Source organism: Ahaetulla prasina, chromosome 10 (genome assembly GCF_028640845.1).
Source record: "Ahaetulla prasina isolate Xishuangbanna chromosome 10, ASM2864084v1, whole genome shotgun sequence".
NCBI lineage: Eukaryota > Metazoa > Chordata > Lepidosauria > Squamata > Colubridae > Ahaetulla > Ahaetulla prasina.
In genome coordinates, this window is record NC_080548.1 from 23855631 (window position 1) to 23866655 (window position 11025).

General features: G+C 43.4%; 1 protein-coding gene across 1 annotated transcript in view; it reads right to left on the reverse strand.

Moving 5' to 3' along the window:
* FXYD3 (FXYD domain containing ion transport regulator 3) overlaps positions 1-10709 on the reverse strand; it is a 33476-nt gene extending 22767 nt beyond the window's left edge. The window contains exon 1 of the mRNA XM_058196465.1: positions 10561-10709. The gene's annotated coding sequence lies outside the window, so the exon portion shown is untranslated. The remainder of the gene's footprint in view (positions 1-10560) is intronic.
* Between the last annotated feature and the right edge of the window lie 316 nt (positions 10710-11025).

Consider the following 11025-nt stretch of genomic DNA (forward strand, 5'->3'; position numbering starts at 1 on the left):
GCTTGGGTTTTGATATCACTTTTCTGCTATCTCTTCAAGAGAGGAATTGCCTGAGGGGATGCCTCCCCATGGAATTAGCAGGAGATCTGACTCCTTGGGCTTTTAGTGCCACAGAGCAAAATCAACCTAAAAGTCTTGTGTGGAGGTAAGTGAAGGAATAGACTAATTCTGAATGGTGTGTCTCTCTGTGTGTGCCTGTGTATGCAGCTACTTTACAATACAGGCAATACAAACATTTTGGACATATTTCCTCCCACCAGACAAAAATCTAACGTGTTCAGAACTTGCTGTGGTAGCCACTCAAATACAATCCTTACATGAGTACTTTAGACTGATTACAATGTAAATGAGACAAGACAGAAAACCTTACAATGAATTTCCACCCTTCCCCATAGTCTTTCCAGTTGTCTTCTGGGAATTGAAAAGAGTCTTTTAGTCTTTACTTATACATCTCAGGGTCCTTTCTTTCATATCTTTTGGGTGGCATGCTTGTTGGTCAGTCAGGTTTGGAAAGGTCTGCTCCAATCTGGTTGCTGTGATGACTTTCAGTGGGGGCTGGATTCAAACTCAATTCCTGGCTCCAACAAATGGAAGGTCTCCTCTGGGGGCAGCATCTGGAACCATGTGCTCTGCTTCCAGTTGCAGAGTCATCTTTTCAGGGCTGAAAGATATTAGAACAGAATCTCCTCCCCACTTTTGTGGGTAATCTTCTCAGGAAAGGCATTGTAACAGGATTAAAAAAGGAGGGGGGTAGATATCTTGCAGGCAGAGTTTGAAAAGAAACAACACATCAGTATTGCAGTTACTAAAAGATAATGCAGTTTCAACAAAATGGAGACACAACTGATGAAAAAGGAAAAAAACTTCACATACTTCAGGAAGAGGATGAACAGGTAAAATCATTTAAACACACAGTAAATGCAAGACTGAATTTTTTTTTTCTCTTGTAAGTGAACTTAAAACATTTCCTCATAAACTTATCTTGTAAGTGAACTTAAAATGTTTCCTTATAAACTTGAGTTGTTACTTTAAGATAGAGAGGAGAAAAACAGAAATAGGATGAAAAGTCCTTTTACTATTTTGTTGGCCGGACAAAGACAGGAAAAGGCTCTTCCTTTTTTTCTCTCTCTCTTCCCATTTTCATTGTTTCAACCTTTTCTTTTTCCCTAACAATTTAAAATTCTTGTCTCTAGAGATCAGATACATTTTACAGTTACAATTACCTCAAGGGCCCACAAAGACAGACATACACACATAAAAAACAAGGAGGACAAAGAGAAAAACAAAACTCTGAGATTTACACATACACTGATCATTCCCGCCATAAATCTCAGTTAAATTAGGGAAGGCACAAATCTTAACAGACAGACCACGTGGTTCCATAGAAGACAGAGAAAGAGACAAACAAACAAACAAACAAAACAAAAACCCAAACATTCCTATTTATATATTTCCCTTTTCTTTTAAGTACCTTTATTTAGCCAAATTTGTTTCCTATTCTCATCTTTATTACACAATTTCCTCAATTTCTTTTCCGCATACCAGGTAAAACTGGCAGCCTGGGCACCCAGGCCCCAGCAGGTTTTCCAGGGGATTTCCCTCCACCCTCGAGCTACTGCTTCCCATGTTTCCCTCTCTGATGTGAGGTTTTATTTTTCACTTTGGCTTAGCCGGGTGGATCCTCCTACAGTTTTCAGAAAAAAAAGGTTCTGGGAAGGACTTCGACTCCCTTCTGTCGAAGTATGAGCACCTTCCTGTTAAGGGAGCTTCCGTTTTGGATCAAAAAAGGTGATCCCAGAGGACCTACTGCCCTGCCAGTAGGTACGAGCACCTCTTCAACACTGCTTCCTGCTTCCTTTTTAGCATACCAGGCAGTACTGGCAGCCTCCGGGCATCCAGGGCCCCAAGCAGATTTCCTGCTTCCTTTTTTTTCTCCTTTTCTCCTTTTTTACTCTCTTAATTGCTTCATTCACACTTACTTTCCTCTCGCTCGGCTTCCGTTCCCAATAAACACAAAGTTCCACGTTTGGCTTCCCCCCCTTGCTTTCTCTATCCTACCGGTCACGGCTCGGTGGAGCTAGCAGTAGGCAGAGGTGCGGCTAGAGGTTGCTCAAAGAGGTGGAATCAGACTGTTTCCTCAGGTGGAATCCCACACACACACTTCTTCCTTCCCTAACAGAAGGTCCTGTGCTCTGGCAAAACCCCCATGCTCTCCAGACTTTTGGTCTTTCTGCGGTTAGGAAATGCACAGAGGATGCAAGATCCAGCTGTGATTGGGAGCAGGGCTCTCTCATTCACACACATGCAGGCATACACATATTTCCCATGCTTTTCCATGCTTAAAATTAAAATTTAGAGGTACTCACCTTCTTTCCAAGCAGTCTTTGAGCTCAAACTCAAAAACCCCTTTAAAACCTAGTTCCAAATGGCCAAGGTCCAGGAAAACTTACCCACAGACTCAATGGGTCTGCTGCTAGCAAGGGAGGCTTACCTGGGCCAGGTCCATTGGTTAGGTTAGCTTGGAGTCCCATCTGGGTCGCCAATTGTTGGAAGAAATATCCATCTGGGTTCAGTTCCAAGTGGGGACAAAGACACTGGAAACATGGAGGCTGCTTGGAAAGATGGTTTAATGGTGGTCAGGATCACATGGCTTGAGTTCCTGAACAGAAAAGGGCTGAGATCCTGTGTGCTCCCTGGTTTTATGCTTTTTCTGAGCTTTGACCTTTCTGGGGCACAGGAAGAGTATCCTGATTGGTTGTCAGACTCCCAGGGGGTGGGAGTCTTAGCTAGCCTTGCTGGCTGTCTCTCAAGCTTGCTTGAGCCATGCCATGTGGTGAGTTTCAGTTGTATTGTGTTGCAAATCATGGGGGGATTGAGTGAGCTTGGTTGAAGCCTTAATTGCCCATTGACAAAGGTGGGGAGAATGAGTGAGCTTAGCTGAGGCTTTTAATGGCCCATTGACAAAGGTGGGGGGGGGAGTCAGGAAGTTGCAGGGAGCTCCTTTGTCTTTAAAATATGTTTCTCCATTTCTCATCCAGGAAGGTATAATATTCTGCTTTTTAAAATATTTCCTAGAATATTTCATTCTTCTAGGAGGGGGGTAGGTGCTAAATTCCTACAGTTGGACACCCCTGGCTAATCTTCTTACGTAGGACAGTATTAAAAGAATGGAAAAACGAAGAATACTGTGAGATCCGAGCCTCCTGTCTCTCTCTCTAACAATTGTTGGAAGAAATCGCCATCTGGGCTCAGTTCCAAGTGGGGAGAAAGACACCGGAAACATGGTGGCTGTTTGGAAAGGTGGTTTTTAATGGTGGACAGGATCACATGCTTTGAAGATCTTGGAAAAAAAGGGAAGAGATGCTGAAAGTGCCTGGGTTTTATGCCCTCTCTGGGCTTTTGAATCTGAGCTTATATTCTTTTTTTTTCTTTTTTTTTTTTAATTTTAATTTTTTTTTTAAAACAGACAAACATATGTAGGAATTTAGCACCCACCCCCCTCCTAGAAGAATGAAATATTTTAGAAAATATTTAAAAAGGCAGAATATATTTCCCTGGATGAGAAATGGAGAAACATGTTTTAAAGACAAAGCAGCTTCCTGACTCCCCCCACCTTTGTCAATGGGTCAGAGGTAGAAACTCATTCTCCCCACTTTTGTCAATGGGCCATCATCATCTGCAACATAATAGGACCCATCTAGCAACAGAAACTCACCACATGGCACCTGGGAAGATTACATCAGCCAGCAAGGCTAGCTAAGACTTCCACCCCCTGGGAGTCTGACAGCCAATCAGGATACTCTTCCTGTGCCCCAGAAAGTTCAAAACTCAGAAAAAGCATAAAGCCAGGGAGCGCACAGGATCTTGCCCCTTTTCTGTTCAGGAACTCAAGCCATGTGATCCTGACCACCATTAAACCATCTTTCCAAGCAGCCTCCATGTTTCCAGTGTCTTTGTCCCCACTTGGAACTGAACCCAGATGGATATTTCTTCCAACACATAAAAGCATCTTCAATCCAATTACAGTGTATCAGTGGGGTACAATATCTTGTACAATTTCAACATAAAAATATCTTTCGTTTCTAATCTTCCATTAACTCCATCTTCCATCTCTCCAAATATCTTACTCAATTAGTCTTTTGGTTAACCAATGGCTATAACATTTCATTCTCTCATTTCATATAAGTTTCCCCAAGTTGATATTTCATCTAATAACATCATTTATTCCATCATCCTAAATCAATTTAATAATAATAATAATAATAATAATAATAATAATAATAATAATAATAATAATAATAATAATAATAATATTTTAATTTGTATATTAATTTGTATATTTAATGAATCTGAGCTTATATTCTGATTGGTTGTCAGACTCCCATAGGGCCATACAGGGGTAACTTTGTAGGTTGTGTTTTTGAGTCTCAAGATTGGTTGAGCCTTGCTGGGTGATGATCATAGGTGGGATCAGCAGGTTCTGACCAGTTCTGGAGAACTTGTAGCGAAAATTTTGAATAGTTCGAAGAACCGGTAGTAAAAATTCTGATTGGCCCCGCCCCCATCTATTCTCTGCCTCCCGAGTCCCAGCTGATAGGGAGGAAATGGGGATTTTGCAGTAACCTTCCCCTGGAGTGGGGTGGGAATGGAGATTTTACAATATCCTTCCCCTGCCATGCCCACCAAGCCATGTCCACAAGCCTTGCCATGCCACACCCACCAAGCCACACCCACAGAACCAGGTAGTAAACAATTTTGAAACCCACCACTGGTGATGATGTAATGAAAGGGCTTTGGGCAATTTCTACTATGGCTCTGCCTGGAGGAAGTAGATCTTTGTTATGTAGAATAGACTGGCCCAGGCCTTAATGGCCCATTAACAAAGGTGGAGGAGGCTGAGTTTCTGCCTCCCATTTAGGGGAAATATTCTGCCCTTTTAATATCTCCTAAAATATCTCCTTTTTCTAGGAGAGGGGTAGGTGCTAACTTCCTACAATCACTTAGCAGTAATTCATTTAACAAACGTAGCGAGAAGGTGGTAAAACGGGGCAAAACTCACTTAACAAATGTCTTGCTTAGCAACATAAATTGTGGGCTGAATTGTGGTCGTACGTTGAGGACCACCTGTATTATAATCAGCATTGAAAGCTGGAAATTAAGGAAAGGGAAGAGTCAGAATACTACAAAGTGTGGAATAAATTATATGATTGGTTGGAAAAAAGAAATCAAAATAATAAATTGGAATGTTAACCTAATTAAGTTAAAATTAGGAAGTGTAAACCACTGAATTGTGTTAACCGGATAAGGACAGATTGGTAAATAGATACCAATGTAAGCATAAGCATGTAGAAGATCGAATGAATAAGAACAGAGAATATATATTTATGTCGATACGGCAAGCTGTAAAATAACATATGATGTAATGTGATGTCTGTTATGTGTTTTTAATGTGCTTTTGTTTTTTGTTGTATTTTTCTTTTTTTTTGTTTTTAAAAGTTAAAAGTTTAATAAAAATTATTTTTTACAAAGAAAAAAGAAAACTGGGGGAGCAGTGTGTGCTTAACTTCCTACATCATGTTCTTAACAAATAATGGCTACCAACCAAAAATAATGGCTACCAACCTGCCTTCCATTGAGGACCTGTATACTGCACGAATCAAGAAGAGGGCCGTGAAAATATTTACAGACCCCTCGCATCCTGGACATAAACTGTTTCAATTCCTACCCTCAAAACGACACTATAGAGCACTGCACACCAGAACAACTAGACACAAGAACAGTTTTTTCCCGAAGGCCATCACTCTGCTAAACAAATAATTCCATCAACACTGTCAAACTATTTACTGAATCTGCACTACTATTAATCTTCTCATAGTTCCCATCACCAATCTCTTTCCATTGATGACTGTATGACTATAACTTGTTGCTGGCAATCCTTATGATTTATATTGATTTATTGACCATCATTTGTGTTGTAAATGTTGTACCTTGATGAACGTATCTTTTCTTTTATGTACACTGAGAGCATATGCACCAAGACAAATTCCTTGTGTGTCCAATCACACTTGGCCAATAAAAAATTCTATTCTATTCTAATTCTATTCTAAGTCCCTCTGTCTTCCCTCCCTTGTGTCAATCTCTGATTTTCTGATCTGGTTCCTTTCTACTTTCTTTCCCCCTGCCGGCCCCACCCCCCCGCCCCGCCCCACTCCTAAGGGAAACATCGTCTCCCAAAGACAAAGATAAGAGGGGGAAAAACCACACCCCATGTCATCAGATAAAACTTTGTCCAGGACAAAAGTCCAGCTTCCTTTCTGCAGAATGGCAGGATCAATCTCTGAATGCAAGCAAGGAGAGAATAATCCGTTTTATTACCTGACGGCCATTAAATCTGCGGGCAGAAAAACACCTTTGTATTTCATCCTGACTGGGAGTTACTCCCTTTTCTTTTCTTCCCCCCCCCCACTTCCCTGCTCAGGCGAGACTGAAAATTTGCTGCAGCTCCACCAACAATAGCTAGAGGTGATGCAATTGTTTGACAAAAGGGTTCCGGGTTTCCTGATATGGATGCAAAACGGGTGACCTTGTTTTTCAAGTCGCCACGCTGACTTTGGGAGGCCAAAGTTTCCAAGGAGAGGTAGTCCTCGGCTTATGGCCACGACGGAGCTCCGAATTTTCCCCTTCCTCAGCAAGGCAGTGGTTAAATGAGATTTGCCCCCATTTTACGACCCTTTTTTTCCCCACCGTTGTGAAGGGATTCGCTGATGTTGTTAAGCGAATCAGGTGGTCGTGAATTGAAGTCTGGCTTTGCTTGTTCAGAGGCCAGCTGGGAAAGTTAGAAAAGCTACGCAATGGTTTGCAGTCAAAAGATTGTTGGAAGAAATATCCATCTGGGTTCAGTTCCAAGTGGGGACAAAGACACAGGAAACATGGAGACTGCTTGGAAAGATGGTTTAATGGTGGCCAGGATCACATGGCTTGAGATCCTGAACAGAAAAGGGATGAGATCCTGTGTGCTCCCTGGCTTTATGCTTTTTCTGAGCTTTGAACTTTCTGGGGCACAGGAAGAGTATCCTGATTGGCTGTCAGACTCCCAGGGGGTGGAAGTCTTAGCTAGCCTTGCTGGCTGATGTAATCTTCCCAGGTGCCATGTGGTGAGTTTCAGTTGCTAGATGGGTTCTATTATGATGCAGATGATGGCCCATTGACAAAGGTGGGGGGTGGCAGGAAGTTGCAGGGAGCTGCTTTGTCTTTAAAACATGTTTCTCCATTTCTCATCCAGGGAAATATATTCTGCCTTTTTAAATATTTTCTAAAATATTTCATTCTTCTAGGAGGGGGGTGGGTGCTAAATTCCTACAAGATCATTGTGATTCTCAAGGCAGGATCATGTCATAAAGACGTGCCAGTTGCCAAGGGCCTGATTTCTATCACATGACCAAAAGTGTGAAAACCGCTCCTAAGCCACTTTTCAGTGCCGTTGTAAGCTTGGACGGTCACTAATTGAAAGGTTGTAAGTCAAAAGACCACCTATAAAAGGAAAGCTATTCCACCCGAAAGTATATATGTCTGTTTGACAGATTCCAAATTTCCAAATCCATTAAAATAGACCTCATCCTCAACCGTGGACTCCTGTATTTCTTGAAGATGTATTGCAATGTTTACACCTACAATTTTTTAGAGGGCTTTTTGAAGAAGCTTTTGAAACCAATCGGGTCAAATCAGTGACTGCCCATATTCCAGGTAAGAATAGAATAGAATAGAATAGAATAGAATAGAATAGAATAGAATAGAATAGAATAGAATAGAATAGAATAGAATAGAATAGAATAGAATAGAATAGAATTTTATTGGCCAAGTGTGATTGGACACACAAGGAATTTGTCTTGGTGCATATGCTCTCAGTGTACATAAAAGAAAAGATACGTTCATCAAGGTACAACATTTACAACACAATTGATGGTCAATATATCAATATAAATCATAAGGACTGCCAGCAACAAGTTATAGTCATACAGTCATAAGTGGAAAGAGATTGGTGATGGGAACTATGAAACGATTAATAGTAGTGCAGATTCAGTAAATAGAAAGTAAGTAATAAAGCAAAAGTGAATTAGATTGTCTTATCTAATTGCTTTGGGCTTTGCTCGTACAGTTTCAACTCTCTTCCAACCCCTTCCTCCCCTGGCTGAACACAAAGGCCTCCCCCTCCCCAAGAAAACTGGATCCCCTATCAGTATGGAGACCCCAGGAATCAGTCAACAAGTGGTCCTGTTAACACAAGGGGCCTCAACCTCCGGTTTGTGGATTGGCATCGGTCTGCGGCATGCCAGCAACCGGGCCACGCAACCGGGCTATTTTTTTCACCATTGAATTTCATTTTGTTAATTGAGTAAAGTCTATTTAGTATATGGATGAGGGACCACTAAAAACCCTGTTGCTGTTGGCTAGACTGGGAAGCTGAAAAATAACCCCAGAAGACAATGCCAAATCAATTCTATACCCTAGAAAATAATGTCCTCATGGACGTCAACCAGTATATAGAACATAATGCAGAATACTAAGGGTGGAAAGGACCTTGGAGATCTTCTAGTCCAGCCCCCTGCCAAGCAGGAGACCCTGGCCTGTACCATTCCAGACAAATGGTTGTCCAATCTTTTCTTAAAACCTCCAATGATGGAGCTCCCACAACTTCTGAAGGCAAGCTGTTCCACTGATTCTCACTGTCTTCCTCCTTAGTTCTAGGTTGCTTCTCTCCTTGATAAGTTTCCATCTAGGACTTCTTGTCCTGCCCTCAGATTATTTGGAAGATACATTGACCCTCTCTCAGTCGAATTTGCTGGGGTCCCTTCAAATGTTATATGAGCACCGATCATGCCTATTTCTAATGTAATACCTCTCATTATGCAGGTTATCCTTAGGCCAAATATATGTCTTCCTGCAAACAAAGTTTGGATACCTCTCCAGAAATTCATCGCTAAATTCATAGCTAGAGGAAGTATTGAGGGCGTTGCTTTGAACTGCTGGTGCAAAAGGGGGATCAAAATCGAAAAGTTAACCATTAATATCAAGCTGACTTCAGACTGCCTATCTCACACTTCCAATTTTCATGAGACCCCAGTAGATTTTTGGACAGTGATGGTTTCCTTGGTGGCCCCTAAATAAGTTGGACTACAGTTAAGCTTATTACATGGTGGCTCAGTGGCTACAATGCTGAGCTTGTCGATCAAAAGGTCAGCAGTTCAGCGGTTCGAATCCCTAGTGCCATGTAATGGGGTGAGCTCCCATTACTTGTCCCAGCTGCTGCCAACCTAGCATTTCGAAAGCATATAAAAAATGCAAGTAGAAAAATAGGGACCGCCTTTGGTGGGAAGGTAACAGCGTTCCATAAGCCTTTGGCGTTGAGTCATGCCAGCCACATGACCACAGAGATGTCTTCGGACAGCTCTGGCTCTTCGGCTTTGAAACAGAGATGAGCACCGCCCCCTAAAGTCGGGAACGGAGGGGAACCTTTACCTTTACAGTTCACAGTGCAGTCCACACAAGTTACCTTGAGAAAGGTAATTCTGTCTCAAAGGCACTAACAGCCTTAAGTATCCCATACATTAATCCCTCATACTTGGCTTTTCCCATTGACATCAACTCAATGGCTGGATTGACACATCCCACGAAGACATGGCTTGTTAAAGCCCCATTTTAATTGCATACAAGACAATGGGCTCGTCCCATGCCTTGTACACTAAGCATAAACAAGCCACAATATGGTCTAATCAGACTGAATCCGAGATGGGAAGCCCCCAGGAAGCCCCCCAACCAGCTAGCTTGGTGTTTCCTGCAAGTCCATCTTTTCACTCATAAAATGCAAAAATAAAAAATATGCACTCCGCTAAAATCTGATCCGGGGAAAGCTCCCATTTCTAGGCATGGCCTCTAAATAAAGCAAACCCATTTTCTGCACGAACCTTTACTGGAAAAAAATGCAGAGCTGGGACTCCCCAATTCTACCCAGGCGCGTCTAAGCGAGTTTGGAGAACCACAAGAGTGCCACTACTAACGATGCGTGTGCGTGTTGTGTTGGTTTTCATGCCCGCCATAATTACCGAAGTGCCACCCGAGGCGTCTAGTGTGTGTTTTTGTTTTGCAAGGGAGGGCCCGGATTTTTTATTTTTTTAAAAAAAATGACGATTCAAGCCGCTGTCCGCTGCCGCCGGGAAATTTACAGAAGTTGCGAAGAAAGCTATTTTTCCCCCCCACAGGTTGGAAGAGGTCCAGATCAGTCCGTGGTGGGGAGCCCCGCTTCGCCCGGCCCTCCGGTGCCAGCCAAAGGCATCGCGGGGCAGAGGCGCTTCTGCCCTTTTCCGAGCCTGGTTCGAAATCAAAGCGCAACGAAAGAGGGCGAAGCCAAGGCGGAGGTCCCTTGTCTCTCCCAGCCCAGAACGAGGCCAGCCCGCAGGGAAACGAGCTCTGCTTCTCCCCCACCTTCGGTCGCCCAGAAAAGACCCCTCCCCAGCGGAAAACGGGCCCGATCCAGTCCCCCTCTCTCGACCCCCTTCCACTTACCCCAGCCGGGAGAACTCGGGATAAGCAACTTGGCAGCCCCAAAAAAAACGACCCGGAAAGCCAGCGGAGGACGGGGGCAGCCCCTCCTGTCGGCCTGGCTAAGTAGAACCTAGGGCAGACCACACCCAAACCTGCGCGGACAGGTATACACGGAGGAACAGGTTTTGCTGCCGGCGGGGACGCCGAAGCGGCCGGGCCTCCCTGTTTTAGGGAGGGCGGGAAGGAAGGAAGGAAGGAAGGAAGGAAGGAAGGAAGGAAAAGGGGCTCCTGCTTCGTTAGAGAGAAAGGAGAATGGAGGGAGGATTTTGCTTAGAGCACCCCATCTTCAAAAAACTGCTCCCCTTCCTCCACCTGGCACTCTCAGAAGGGCACAGATGACATTTCCCATCATTCTTGGGCAGTATTGCTGTGGATTATGGGAGAGGCAACCGGGGAAGACGTCGCCCAGAGCACCCCATCTTCAAA